Genomic DNA, 12,945 nt, shown 5'->3' on the forward strand with positions numbered 1-12,945 from the left:
TGACTTCTCAGTGGTAAGTACGTTGTTTGGTTTTGGTCATTTAGTTGCTTATTAAACCTCTCATAAATCTTTTTCAATATTCTTCCTTTTGTTAACTGCTGTCACAGAAACTGTATTTAATGTTTTCTTTCTTTTCCCATACTACAGCCCTGCAACATTCAAATTAAGTAAGTGAAAATTGCAGTGATTTAATTACGAATACAGAAAAAAAGTTTGCAGAACTACCTAACATGCACACAGTAATTTTCATGGTGCAAGATGAGCATGTACTGAATCTGCCATTATATTTAGAGGTAACTGAATCTTTTTGTCTTGGGGAACCTTTTCAGTTTAGATCTACAGCCATTTTCTTTAGAGATACTCTATCATTTGAAAACCTTACAAGTGGAAATTAGTACACAATAACCCGCCCACAGTCCAAAACAGCTCTGTGGCTTTTTTAAATATACCGAAGAGGCTCCTGTGTGGAAATAAGCAGGGGTTTTAACTGTTTCTGTGATGAGAATTGATGGGATTATCTTTGTTACAGTGTCCACCCACCTTTCTTTTCATTCAAACAATTAAATACCAATTTGCTGGCAAAAAAAGTGTAGCTAAAAGAATTAGCTTATTCTTCACTTTTTCTTCATTAATAAATGCAGCCCAAATTGGTCTGCAACAAGACCTGACAGGCACTTCATATAGCAGTAATTATTGCTTTTGCCTTTCCAAGTTAGTTTGAACCGTCTTAGGGGGTCTCCAGTTGATGGTGTAACTCTTAGAGTGAGATTTCCAACAAAAAAGCATTTCTACATCAGCTTTGCTGTACTGAAGGCCTACAGGTAAGGCAAGATGATCCAGTGGCCATGTTGTGCCACTGGACTTGTGTCCAGCTGGTGTGTTCCTGCTCAGGACTTGGTACTGCACTCAGTCCAGCAGCTTTTGCCTGGCCTGTGGCCCACAGGAGCAGACACGTGTGGGCCATCCATGCCGCAGGCTCAAGCCTTAACACGATGGACTTCACTGGACTCTTGGGTAGGTTTCCCAGACAGTCTCTCCAGGGACATGGGCATGGGGAGGTCATAAGGTGCAGCCATATAGTGAAGTCAGGTACACAGAGCAAAACAAGTTGGCACGTTTTTGTCATTGCTGTACTTTGGCCCTCCTTCACAGCAGGCAATCTGCTTTGAAGCATCCAGTGCTAATGTTGTACCCCTTATGCATTGCTTCCAGGTACCCTCATTCACACACTGCACAGTAAATCAGCTGCAGCAGAGCTTTCAGAACGGTATCAGCTGATGCCCATTAGAAGCCAGCCAGCCACTCAGGTACCATAATGCCCCAGCAGGAGCTACAGGAGCATTATCTCTGGATGTACAACTGACATGATAGCTGCTTTGAAAAAGTCATGACCTAACTGTCTGTGTTAGATCTGAAAGTAATAAGCCCAAAAAATGCTATTGCCTGGTGTTTCTTTTCATAAATGAGATGTGCCTCTAACACGGTCATTAAATCAGCTGTGTGTGAGACAAGCTAATTTTATTTAGGGATGACATATAATTTTATAGTGAGTTTTACTTTGCTGTGTTGCTGCAGCCTATGTCTGTGTTACCTACTTCCAGAGAAGGGATCATGCCCATCAGCAGTGGTACCTTCTGAAGCTCACAGCAGCTGAGCTGATGAACTTCCCTTCCTACAGGAGAGGCAAGGTAATAGCTTTGGAGCATAAGGGAACTAGCTAGTTTAACAAAGACATTTTACAGTTTTTATTCTATGATCTGCAGCAAATAGAAAAAACCCATGCACCTAATAAGTATAGAAATATTATATACTAGCTATTTTAATTAAAAGTTTTATTTATGATATTTTAGTCCATTTGAAATGTTGAGAATAGCTCCAGGTTTAATGCAAGAAGGATTTTTTTTATCTACATATTAAAAGGAAAAGGAATATGGCTGTTTTAACATTTTAACTGCCTTTATGTCAAGTATAAACTGGAATCCTAGTTTTACTTTTTAATGAAACTTAATTCAACCTAGTTAGGAAACCAATAACCATATTTCATAATTCAGTTTATTAAAGTAATAAACACAGCTATTCCAGGAAATGAAAACATTTCTGGATATGAAATACACAGTTCTCTGAAGAAGATACTCAAGTATGGGTACCTGACGTTTAGCAAGTAAGCCTGTATATTTTTGTATACATCAGGGTTCTTTATTTCTAAAGATGCTCAGTATCATCTGGTTTCCTGATGTCTGTGAACATTGCAGATTCTTAGCGACATTCTTCTGGATTTTTTGTTATGTTTAAGGGATATTTAGATGCCTAATTTTAAGCAATGAGATATTTGAGTGGTTGTCTTAGGACCCGATTTTCAAATATGAAGAGAGCATTACCAACTGCATTAAGCCTGAAATGGCAGAACTGGAACTGATGCTTCATAATGCACTAAACTCTTCAGAGGCTACAGTGCCCTAATACTGTAGTACAACATGGTTATTAAGAACAGTCATTAGTCAATGCAGCAGAGTGTTTGTTATTCATTATGATCACTGAATTCCTAGAGTTTTAAAAATGAATGAATTAGAAAATACAAAAATTGGTCTACTGCCATCAAACTGGAGTGGGAATGTTCTTTCTTGGCAGGTGAGGGCTCATGCAGTTTGTGTTGAAGGTTTTGCTTCTTTTTTCTCTTGAGTGACAATCATGTTTTACCCATGCTGGGATTCTGGGACTTCAAAGGAAAGGGTTAAGAAGTCTGGGGCTGGGCCAGGGGAGCTTTGCAGTCCCAGTTGATGCAGGCTTGCGGAAAAACCTGAAGAAAGTGACCTTTCCCAAATCTCAGGAGTGGTGTCTGAAGGGAGATTCACCTTGTATTGGTTTCTGAAACAGATTCACTCTACAATTCTTTTGTTAAACTAAATAGTATTTAAAGAGGATGTTTGGCTGGAGGTTATCCCAGAGGAAAGAGAAGTACAGCCCTAGACTGTTGGCTTCAGGTAGCACAGCAGGGACTAAAAGGAAGGATGGTCTCAGAGTCACTGCAGACACCTTGCACTAAGTGAGCACTCGAGACCTGAGCCCAGGAGACAGATATGCTCCCTGACACAAATTGAAATTCTCCGTTTTCTCTAAAAACTTAGATCCTTAAATTGTAAGAGGGAAGGTTATAACCTTCAACCAGCAAGATGTTTTCCAGCTATCAAAATGTTTGTTTAGAAACATAAGTAGCTTTAACAACCTTTCTTATAAATCAACACACTGATAACAGAGATACGTCATACAGCTATAGAGATACAAAGACAGCATTTATGGGTAAGTATAGATTTTTGAGCATTGATCCCAAATTAGGCAATTCTTGATATCTCCACCTTTCTTTAGCCTTTCTGTCTTTCCAGTAATTCAGTCATCCTAGCCAATGAAGTTGTTCTTTCTTCTCTTCATATTGTTTTAAAAACGTTAAATTGCAATTAGAAGTGAGCTATATAGAAGTGGATTCCTTCGTTACTGAAAAAGTTTGCATAAGTCTGGGCATTCAGCGGGGGTCACTTTCATTTACTATTTAATATTTTGAGAGAATTACAAATGAGAGAGACATGGCTTTTGCGGGAAACTTCACATCTGCTGCTCTGGAGCCTTCCCTGGTGGATCCGTTCCAGGCCGCTGATCTTTCACTTCTTGTCTCAAGAGCTGGACTGGACTTGACAACCTCCCATTCCCCAGGACCGGAGGAGCTGCAGCTAATTAATCTTTTCTTTTTTTCCAAGGTAATTCCTCTGATTTGCAATTAAGGGGTTTTCAATTTATATTTTTTCCAAAAAGGGGACATTTCACCCCATGGCTGTGTCACCCATGATTTCACACTAGTGCTTGGCAGAGTCCTGGAGTGTTCACTCACCTCTTGTGATGGAGGTCAGAACTCCCAGGTCCTGGGCATCCTCAGGGCCCATCACACCCTTCAGTTACTAAGGAAGTTCTGAGCTCCCTGTTTCTTGTCTCAGATAGTCCTATCGCTTTCTCTTATGACTAAGAACATTGGTTGGTTTCCCTTAAAAAAGAGAAGAGGAAAAGGGAGTGAACAGCTCTTGGCAGCCAAATGCGCTCTGCCACTCTGGGTAGCATAAGAAGCCTTTTCCATTTGCACCGAGTAAAAGGTATTCAGCAAAGCTATGGAGAATATGATAAAAGGAGACTATCAGTTACTTCCAGAGTCCTGTTACAAACCAGTATGTCTTCAGTGGCAGTATTTAGAAAATCAGCAACTTTGTCGCCCTCCAGGCAGAGCAGATCAGTTGAGCGTGCTTCAGAGGAGCACTCAGAGTGGAATGAGAGCAGAGGCGCTCACTAGAACCAGGCTCTCGGAGAAATGCTTCTGAGATAGCTCCTGTGAAAAATTATCACTGATCAGCAGCTGCTGAATGGCACAGCGCTGTTGCCAAAGCACCAGCCTGCAGCACCTGCTCTCTGCATATTGCTTTTTTTGGCAGTGGGTTGGGAAGCATTGCACCAGTCCCTGCAGCTCCTCAAAGCAGCGACTCCCTGTATGGAGTCCTTGACACAGGGCAGGGATACGCTGCTCACAGGAGCAGCATTTTCTCTTTGATTGCATTAGCCACAGAATATCACCTGGATCCATTTTTACGTTGTGTGTGCCAAACTTTGGCTTTTAACCCAGAAACTTTTCAAAACCATGCAGTAAGGTCACCTGTTGTTTGTATTCCAGCACAGTGCTTACTGCAGTTTATGTTCTAAGAAGCGGCATTAACATGCTGTAATACATTTGAATAAAAGTGTTTTATTTCCTGCTGGAATCTCATGCTGCTTGTGAATTTATGAATTGGATTTCTAAGGAGTAGTACTAAGCTCAAAGCAATTTTCAAAGGGGCAGGCAGAAAGTCATTAGCAACACTTTGAAAATAAATTCTTCCTGTTCTGCGTCAGTGAGATTTGTGATCCCCTTTACATATATTTTATTATGGTCATTCATTGGTTATCTTTTTGGCACTATTAAAGTAATCTGGAAAAATATATTGCATATTATAAGAACCACTTTGATTATACCAGCCTCCTAAGTAGGAACACAGGAACACTGAAAGAGAAATAGAAGTGGGAAAAGATCTCCTGGGTTGGCATATCCTGTATCCCACTGGCACATCACATCATATAATTCCTTTCATAACTATAACTAATATAAAACTCTATGTTCTCTTGAATTTGAAAGGAAAATATCATTCTTGTGTGTCTAATGATGATTAAAATAAGCCAATAATAAATGTAATTACTTTGAATTGGTACCAATGAAGATTTTTATCCCTAGAGTTGCCTTATTTTGAGATTTTAGGAAGAAGAGTTGGTTTTGTACTCTGTAGCTAACATTTGTTTCTCTGAGTAGGTGTTGTTGAAGAAACTGAAATGACTTGGATGTTTTTCTCTTCCACAGCCTTACACAAAAGCAAGGCTGTAACAACAGGGTGTTGGGTGTCATGCATATACGGAGGAGCAGTTAGATGCTCAAATGCTACTGTAAGTCATCCGATGTTATTCTGCACCTCTTAATCAGAACGAGTGCATCTGCACTAGAGGTTTCGTTCAGCACAAGCAGGAGTGTGCTTGTAAAGCACACCTTCTGGGGTTGCCCCCCCCTCCCCCACTGCACTTTAGTTGCCGTCTCAGAGTACCTGCGATGGGTCAATTCTGGAAGATGTGCTTCAGGACAAGCCTATATGGTCCAGCAGTAGGGAGGTGAAGCATTCAGTGCATGGCCATGGAACGTGTCTACTGTGATCAGCAGGGACAGGACCAGTTTTCCCTGACATTCCCTCTTCCTTAGCATGCTTGCCAGCACAGACACCAGTGTGTCAGACAGTAAGAAGTCACCCTTGCTCCAGTAACATCATCTTCACAACTTGCCTTACAAATGGAATCCCATTTTCTCATGGTGCTTGAGAAATAGACTTCTTGCTGCTGCACAGAGTAAATGCGATTTACTGTTATGTATCTCAAGTATGAGGTATTTTTTAGGCTACAACAAGGATTTAATCTAAAAATATTTTCCAGAAAGGAGAGAGGTGCAGCTGAAAAAAACCCCAAGTTAATTCCTCAATGCCTCGCCTGCAGCGCTCTCTTTCTTCCAGCAGAACCCAGTGGAATTTAACAGCACAGTGGCTGAAGAGCTCTTTCACATTATGGAGAGAGCAAAATAGCTCCTGTAGTGTTTTTCCTAGCTTGTTTTAGCTGTTTCTCTCTTTCCAGTTGAAACTGCCTGAAGTGAGACTAATCATCTATTCCTCCAGAGGAGAAAAATAGGCAACAGGAAATAAGAATAATAAATCATGGTATTTTACTATACAGAAACAATATACATCAAAGGAGTGACTTTTACAACCTTATATTGCTATCTTTAGCAATTGCAAGCTAATAGAATAGGCTAATTTGAGTAGGTTGTTTCTAGCAAATTATCACACAAATACTGCATGTCTACATACACATTATGTACTTCAAATTGAAGTTAGAAGTTAGGTTTTGAGCAATGAGCTTTATCTTTACTATTTCTTTCCCATTTTCTGAGCCTTCCTGAAATGGGGTTATTTTTCTTATTCAGAAGCACACTACAAGCGATGCAATTTATTAACAAATGGTCATTTTTTGCTATTGCACTTTAAAGATAGTGATTACATTAACTGCAATTTTATTTTGGTGTATACCAAAACCTAGCTTTCTTTCAAGGACATAATTTTCTTTCCTCTCTAAACACAACTCAAGTGATATGATACACAATTCTTGGAATAATTTTCCTTTTTGTTCAGCTACACATGATTTAACTAAGTGGTTTTCATATGATTTACTCCCATGACCTGAATGAGAAGGCCACTGTCTCAAACACCCTTGTTTTTCTGGTCACTTGTCTGGAGATCCTCTCATTTCTTACATGTTCATGGATTTTTGTATCACAGGATGTCATACTGACGTCTAAGAGCAACACGGAGCTAACTAAAGGTTTGAGAAATTTGCAGTGCAAAACAGTGATGTTTGGTACAGAGCACCCACTCATAAAACTGAAAGACTGCTGTGGTGCACAAGTCTGAAAGGCAACAGGAAGGCTAAATTCATTGTATCATCATGCAATGTGCAACACTATCTTTTAGCTTTTCACAAAGCAGAGAAGTCCTTCACAAACTGTTCTGAAATAGAAACAGCAATTGAATTCAGTGAAGTTTGAATGTCAGCAAGATTTCTTGAATGAATTTCAACATGTTTCTCCTCCAGGAAAATGTTTCTGTAGAAAATGTTTCTACAGCAAATTTTAACTTTCTGCTGCCTATTAAAAATAACTTGCAAACATACATATATATTTATTTACGTACAGGTGTAGAAGAATCAATGGGATTTTGTCACATTTTCCCAGAAGAGCTTGCACTTAGAGAAGCCATGTCTGGATGATTCAGATCCAACTGCAGAAATTCAGAAGGTTAAGAGTTACTGAAAATGTGATTTAGATTAAATTTTTTGGTATATCATTAACTCCAGCTGTTGCTTACCTTTTTTAAAATAGGTTTCTAAACAGGAAAATGCTCAAACACATATAGAAATACATGAATAAATCTGTTAGTTTCAATAAGGAAACTAATGAATCCAGAATTCAACAAAATGAAACAGTAATGATCATTACTGAATCACCTGAGTGAGTTATGAGTATCTGACCAGCCACCCTCCACAAAACATGGAGAGAGACAGGTGTCTTGCCAGGTGGAGATTAGCCCAAAATGAGAGATCCTTTCCTAGACTGCCTCCAGAAACAAGATTTGGTAAGTCATAGTTCTTAGGTGTACTTGAGGCCATGAGTGCCTGAAAAAAAACAAACCCAAAGCCTGAAGTTGCAGCTCTGCAGAAGTCAATGGGAAGTCAAATTTCTCTCTTCTCACTTTCCCATGATGTTGGGGTACTCCATCCTGGCACATGAAACAGCCCCCCGCACAGAGGATTTCATGGTGGCTCCAATGCAGGAGTTAACATTGCCTCAAAGCAGTCCTTCACAAGGGTTATTCTGCTAGCACTCTTCCTGCATGCTGGCAAGCTTGTAAGTAAAAAATTAATCCTGTGTACTGTATGATTTGTTCAGAGACTTTGTACTACCTGGCTTCAGAATTTGTCAGCACAAAAGCAGCTGTTAATCTTGCAGTGCAAATGCATCATTGTTCTTGATTGGGCATTTCTGCTGTTAGAAGCACATTCAGACTCCTAATCTAAAGAAACTCAGGTAAATCAAAGTGGTGGAAGATTGTTAATATATTTAAATAAAATGCAAGATAAATCTCCTTGCTGGAAAAAAAAGAATCAAAAACCTGCCTTTTGATAGCAGTATGAACAATATTTTTCGTTCATTTTCCAGTAGCTACCTTTTAATTGAACACAATTCAACAGGTTTTACACATCAAAACCCTCCTAGAATCTTTGTATGAGATTCTTGAATCGCATACAGTGAGTAAGTGTTGCATTTTTTAATGCTGCAGTTCTAACTTTAACTGTTTTAATCATTTGATTAATAACCTTAACATGAAAAGTGACAGAGGCCTTGAATGGTTTAATAACTCAGAGATGTCCTGGCTTTTAAATGAAGTTCTTAAATGTGGCTTAGAATTGATGTATGTTATCTTCAGGTGAATATGTGCCATATCCTTGAAGGATAAGTAAAAGCAGCTTAAACAGAAAGATTCCCTGCAGAAGTAAGATTTTTCTTAGGATTGTTTATGTTATCATATCCCCAGATGCGTTGCTTATTCCAGTGTGATACTGATTTATTTTGGCATTCCACACTATCAGAGGACACAGGACAAACTTCTGCCATTAGAAAAAAAAATGCTTATATTTATGTGTGTGCCTGTGTGTGCACTCAAAACTAAGTAAGGATGAAAGGGCATTTTTCTGTGTATGCATTTATACGGAGCTAAATTATGCAGATTCTGTATTTCTTTGTTGAGGATGTTACTACAGTTGTTCCGATGGTGCAGGGAGCATGTTCATCATAGAGTCACTTCATTTTATGTGTCTCTCCCTGCTTTTATGGCACAACTGATTTTGTGCTGCTAACCAAATGCACATACTCTATGCATCTTCTTCTCTTTGTTGTTTTCTCAGTACAATGCTGCTGTTGCATGCCTTTCATTCCAGCTGGTGCCTACACTAAAGTCATGACATTTAGCCCAGTTTGTATCTTCTCTATAGACCACATAAGTTTTTCAGGGTATAGCTTTATGGGTTGTGTTGTACTGCCATTACACTGATCACATTGTTCTCTCCAGCCTTGTGTTTAAGTTCTTTTTATATCCCATCTTTCAAGGCTCCTGGTGTTAAGCCAGTTGACAGTTGCAGTGTTTGAATAATAAATGGAATTTGTCAGTTCAAATAAAAACCTCCATCTCTATTTTTTCACATTACTGTTCCTTTTCTTGTAAATCTTGACCACTTACTCAGTCTAATGATCTTGATCTCTATAACTTTGTCAACAAATGGAATGGTCAAACAGCCTCTCACCGTGCTGCATTTCTGCTCTGAAGAGAGCTGTGCTTTGTGCATATTTGCTTCCCCTTGGTTCAATTTGCTGCAGTGCACTCTGTCTTTTAGAGTTTCAGTGTGATCTCCAGCACCACAAGAAGTTGTCCTGCTTCCTTCCCTCTTTTTTAACACATGATGTATCAGAAAACAAATGGTAATGTACATACTGATGTTTCATTTGCTTTTTAACATACTAGAAGGGACCTATTTGTTTTTTCACTCACAACCTAATGTCTTTATCCTTCATTTGCTAAAAGCTTCTGTTCCTTTTTAAAATGTACTGTGTTTGATTCAATCATATTTTCAGTCTTAACCTGTATATATATATATATATATATATATATATATACACACACACACACTTACATATACATGTGTTCATATATAAATATATGTTTATGCACAGGGAATTTCACAGCATTATGTTGGTGAGGTCGAAGAACAGAGCAGCAAAGCTGAATAAGGTCAAAGAAGCGAATCCTTCAAGCTGACTCTGCAAAGATACAGATGAAATTGGACCAATGGACAAAGGAGTTGGTTTGCAGGCTGTCTTTTCAGAAGACCCAGGAAGAGGTAAGCTGCTGCAGTGCTGACTAGCTGGGGCTCACTCTCTGACTTCATGGCTTCCTCTCCTGACTTGAAACTTAGTTCCTCCCCAGATCCCAAACTGTTCTGTTTTCAGCTCTGTGTCTTATACATATCCTCTCTTGCATTGTACACATTTTACACATCCTATTCCTTAGGGGGTTTACTGCCGTAGTCAGCATCAGCAGTCCACACACAATTTTCCGTCCCTTCAGGCAGGACCGTGCAAGGCTTTGCGGCCTGACATGTACACAGACTGGGACACCATAATGTCTCACCTCATGATTGGCTATGTTGCTTTGTTTATATATTTGCATCAGGTTAGTAAAAAAGAATAAGTTGGTAGTTAAATTATTCTGTTTTGCTGTCATTTCACTCTGTTTTATCCCAGCTAAGGGAGCAAAATTGTTATCTCTGATGCTGCTTAATAGAGTGTCGACAGAAAAAGCTGAGGTAGCCAATAGGGGTTTTAGAAAAATGGGAACCTGAGGACAGTAGTGTTTAGTTTCCAGCCCTAAGAAAAGACAAATATATTAATGTATGGGTTGTAAAGGTTGATTAATGCTGGTACTTCACTTTTCCTCTCTGAAGCGTGCAGAAAAAGAGCCTGTGGAAGTCAATGGATGTTTTGCCACTGCCTTCCATGATTGGGCTCTAGATAAAAGGTGATTCATGGAACTACTTACATGGTAAATGTGAAAAACGAAAATGACCTATCCATTAACTTAATCATCATTCCATCCCTTCTCTAAGGCAAATAAAGTGCTAGATGGAGGCAGATGTTGTTGTAATTGAGGTCTTTTTTATTATTTGAAGGGACCAGTTTCTAAAGGTCATTGATGGAACTTGATGGAAATAAGCCTTTAAAAGTGTGAATATTGATGGCTGAGTAAAATGAGTCTTCAGAAGGAAAACTGTGCAAAAAAACACAGCTATTTAAAAAAAAAATATGGGTCAAATTCTTCTCTCACTCAGGGCACTATAAATCTGAAGTCATATGAAGAAATCATTGACTTCAGTGTAAATGAGGGCACAGCCTTCCCTCAACTGGAGCGAGCTTAAGTATTTTATCCTCCTAGAGGAGAACAGAACAAATGAAAATTTACTGTGATTTTTGCCTCAGCCCTGATAGAAGCAGGCATCATAACTGTCAGACATCCATAGGAAAGTTCCCTTATTTTCTCCTCTTGGGACCTGCCTTGCTCTCACAACACACCTGTGCTGTACCAGGCAAGATCTTGCTCCCCAGTGTGCCAGCATGGCAGAGCCACCCCTGACTCCTAGCAATTCGCCCTGTGCTCAGGTAAACAGAGGCTGCTGTCCTGCAGTGCCTCCTATAAACAGCCTTACTACATGGAGAGAAAAGGGAGCTCTACAACTCTTCCTTCCATTGTATATTAGAAATACCCATACGTAGCCCTTATACTCCTAGAAAATAAGGTAAACAAAGGTGCGAAGCCTTTCTATTCTCACAAATGTACTGACTGGAAGGGAGAAACAGGATCTATCACTTTGTTTCAATCACTTTCTAATTCCTGTATCATTCTCTGACTGGGTTTGCTTTAATTCTTCTATTCTCAATCTTATGATATGGTATCAGCAATCTTGCATTTGTTTTCAGGAATGCCTGTAGAGGCGTTCTTCTCTGTGCTTAGTACTTCCTAGAAAGTAGGTATTGCTGTATGGATTGTTTTAAGGTGTTTTAGAAGTTCAGAAACATACACAGACACAATGCAGAGGTGAGGTTTTGTTTAGTTTTGAGGATCAATTATATCTACATGTCATTTTTATGCTTTATTAAAAAATGTAAGTCCCGAAATAGGCACGCTGTTTGTTATTCAAATAATGTTTTTATATTAGAGTAATCCCCCCATCAAAATAGTAGTAATCTGTAGTTTTAGACATATTGATGATGTGCTTCTATTCTTTCTATTGGGCAGTTAGAATACATCAATGTATTTTCTTTGCACATTATTCATAATTATTTGTATAAATCACATCTACATTTGTAAACTTAAAAAGAATATCCTTAGCAAGAAACTACACAGGTTTTTAGAGCAAATGTGTGTGGCTACTAGAAACTTTTGAAGGATGTCCTTTGTACTACTTGTCTGACACAACCTTAGCTGTCATAGCACAAACAGCTCTACTAAAATTCATCTCTCCTTTGGACAGCTGTTAGGGTGTGATACATAGCAGATAAAATAAATCATGGACAAGAACCAGGATAGCCTAGAATACAGGAGTAAGATAAAAAAAAACATCACAAGTAACAGTCTCTCTCTTAGCCAATAAAAAAAAGAAAGAAAAAAGAGGAGGTCAAATAAGTTCATCCTCCTGAGAATAACATAGAGCTCAAATACGCAGCTCCTCTCCAAGCAGAAGGAAGATAAATTTACCAACATCCTAAGAAAAAGTATGGATCAATGATGAGAATTATGCTGCCTTATAACAAAGTGCAGAATCATCAGAGTAGAGAGAAGAGCCATAGAGCTGTTTTGAGTAGGAAAATCAAGGAGAGGCTGGCGGGAGAAGGGATTGTCACCCTAACAACACGTAGTCACCGTAGTGACAGCTGGGAGGATGCTAGCTGCTGTTTGGCATGCCTGAGAAATGCAGAAACAAAATTAACTAGGCAGGGTGACATATTTAAAAGAACAACATTGCTGAGGAAAAGAAGTTTCGCAGGGATTGAAGAGATTATCCAGCAGGCAAGATAAATGCAGATGAAATTAAAAATAGGTAAAAACTAAAACGTACCTCTACCCCACAAACTGATGGCTCCGCAGATCAGAACTGGAATAGCTCCTGCGGCTTTGTAAGGCG

Source organism: Pezoporus flaviventris, unplaced genomic scaffold, assembly GCF_033815535.1.
Source record: "Pezoporus flaviventris isolate CSIRO_AGI_PZ_B2104156 unplaced genomic scaffold, CSIRO_AGI_Pfla_v1 ptg000021l, whole genome shotgun sequence".
Taxonomy (NCBI): domain Eukaryota; kingdom Metazoa; phylum Chordata; class Aves; order Psittaciformes; family Psittacidae; genus Pezoporus; species Pezoporus flaviventris.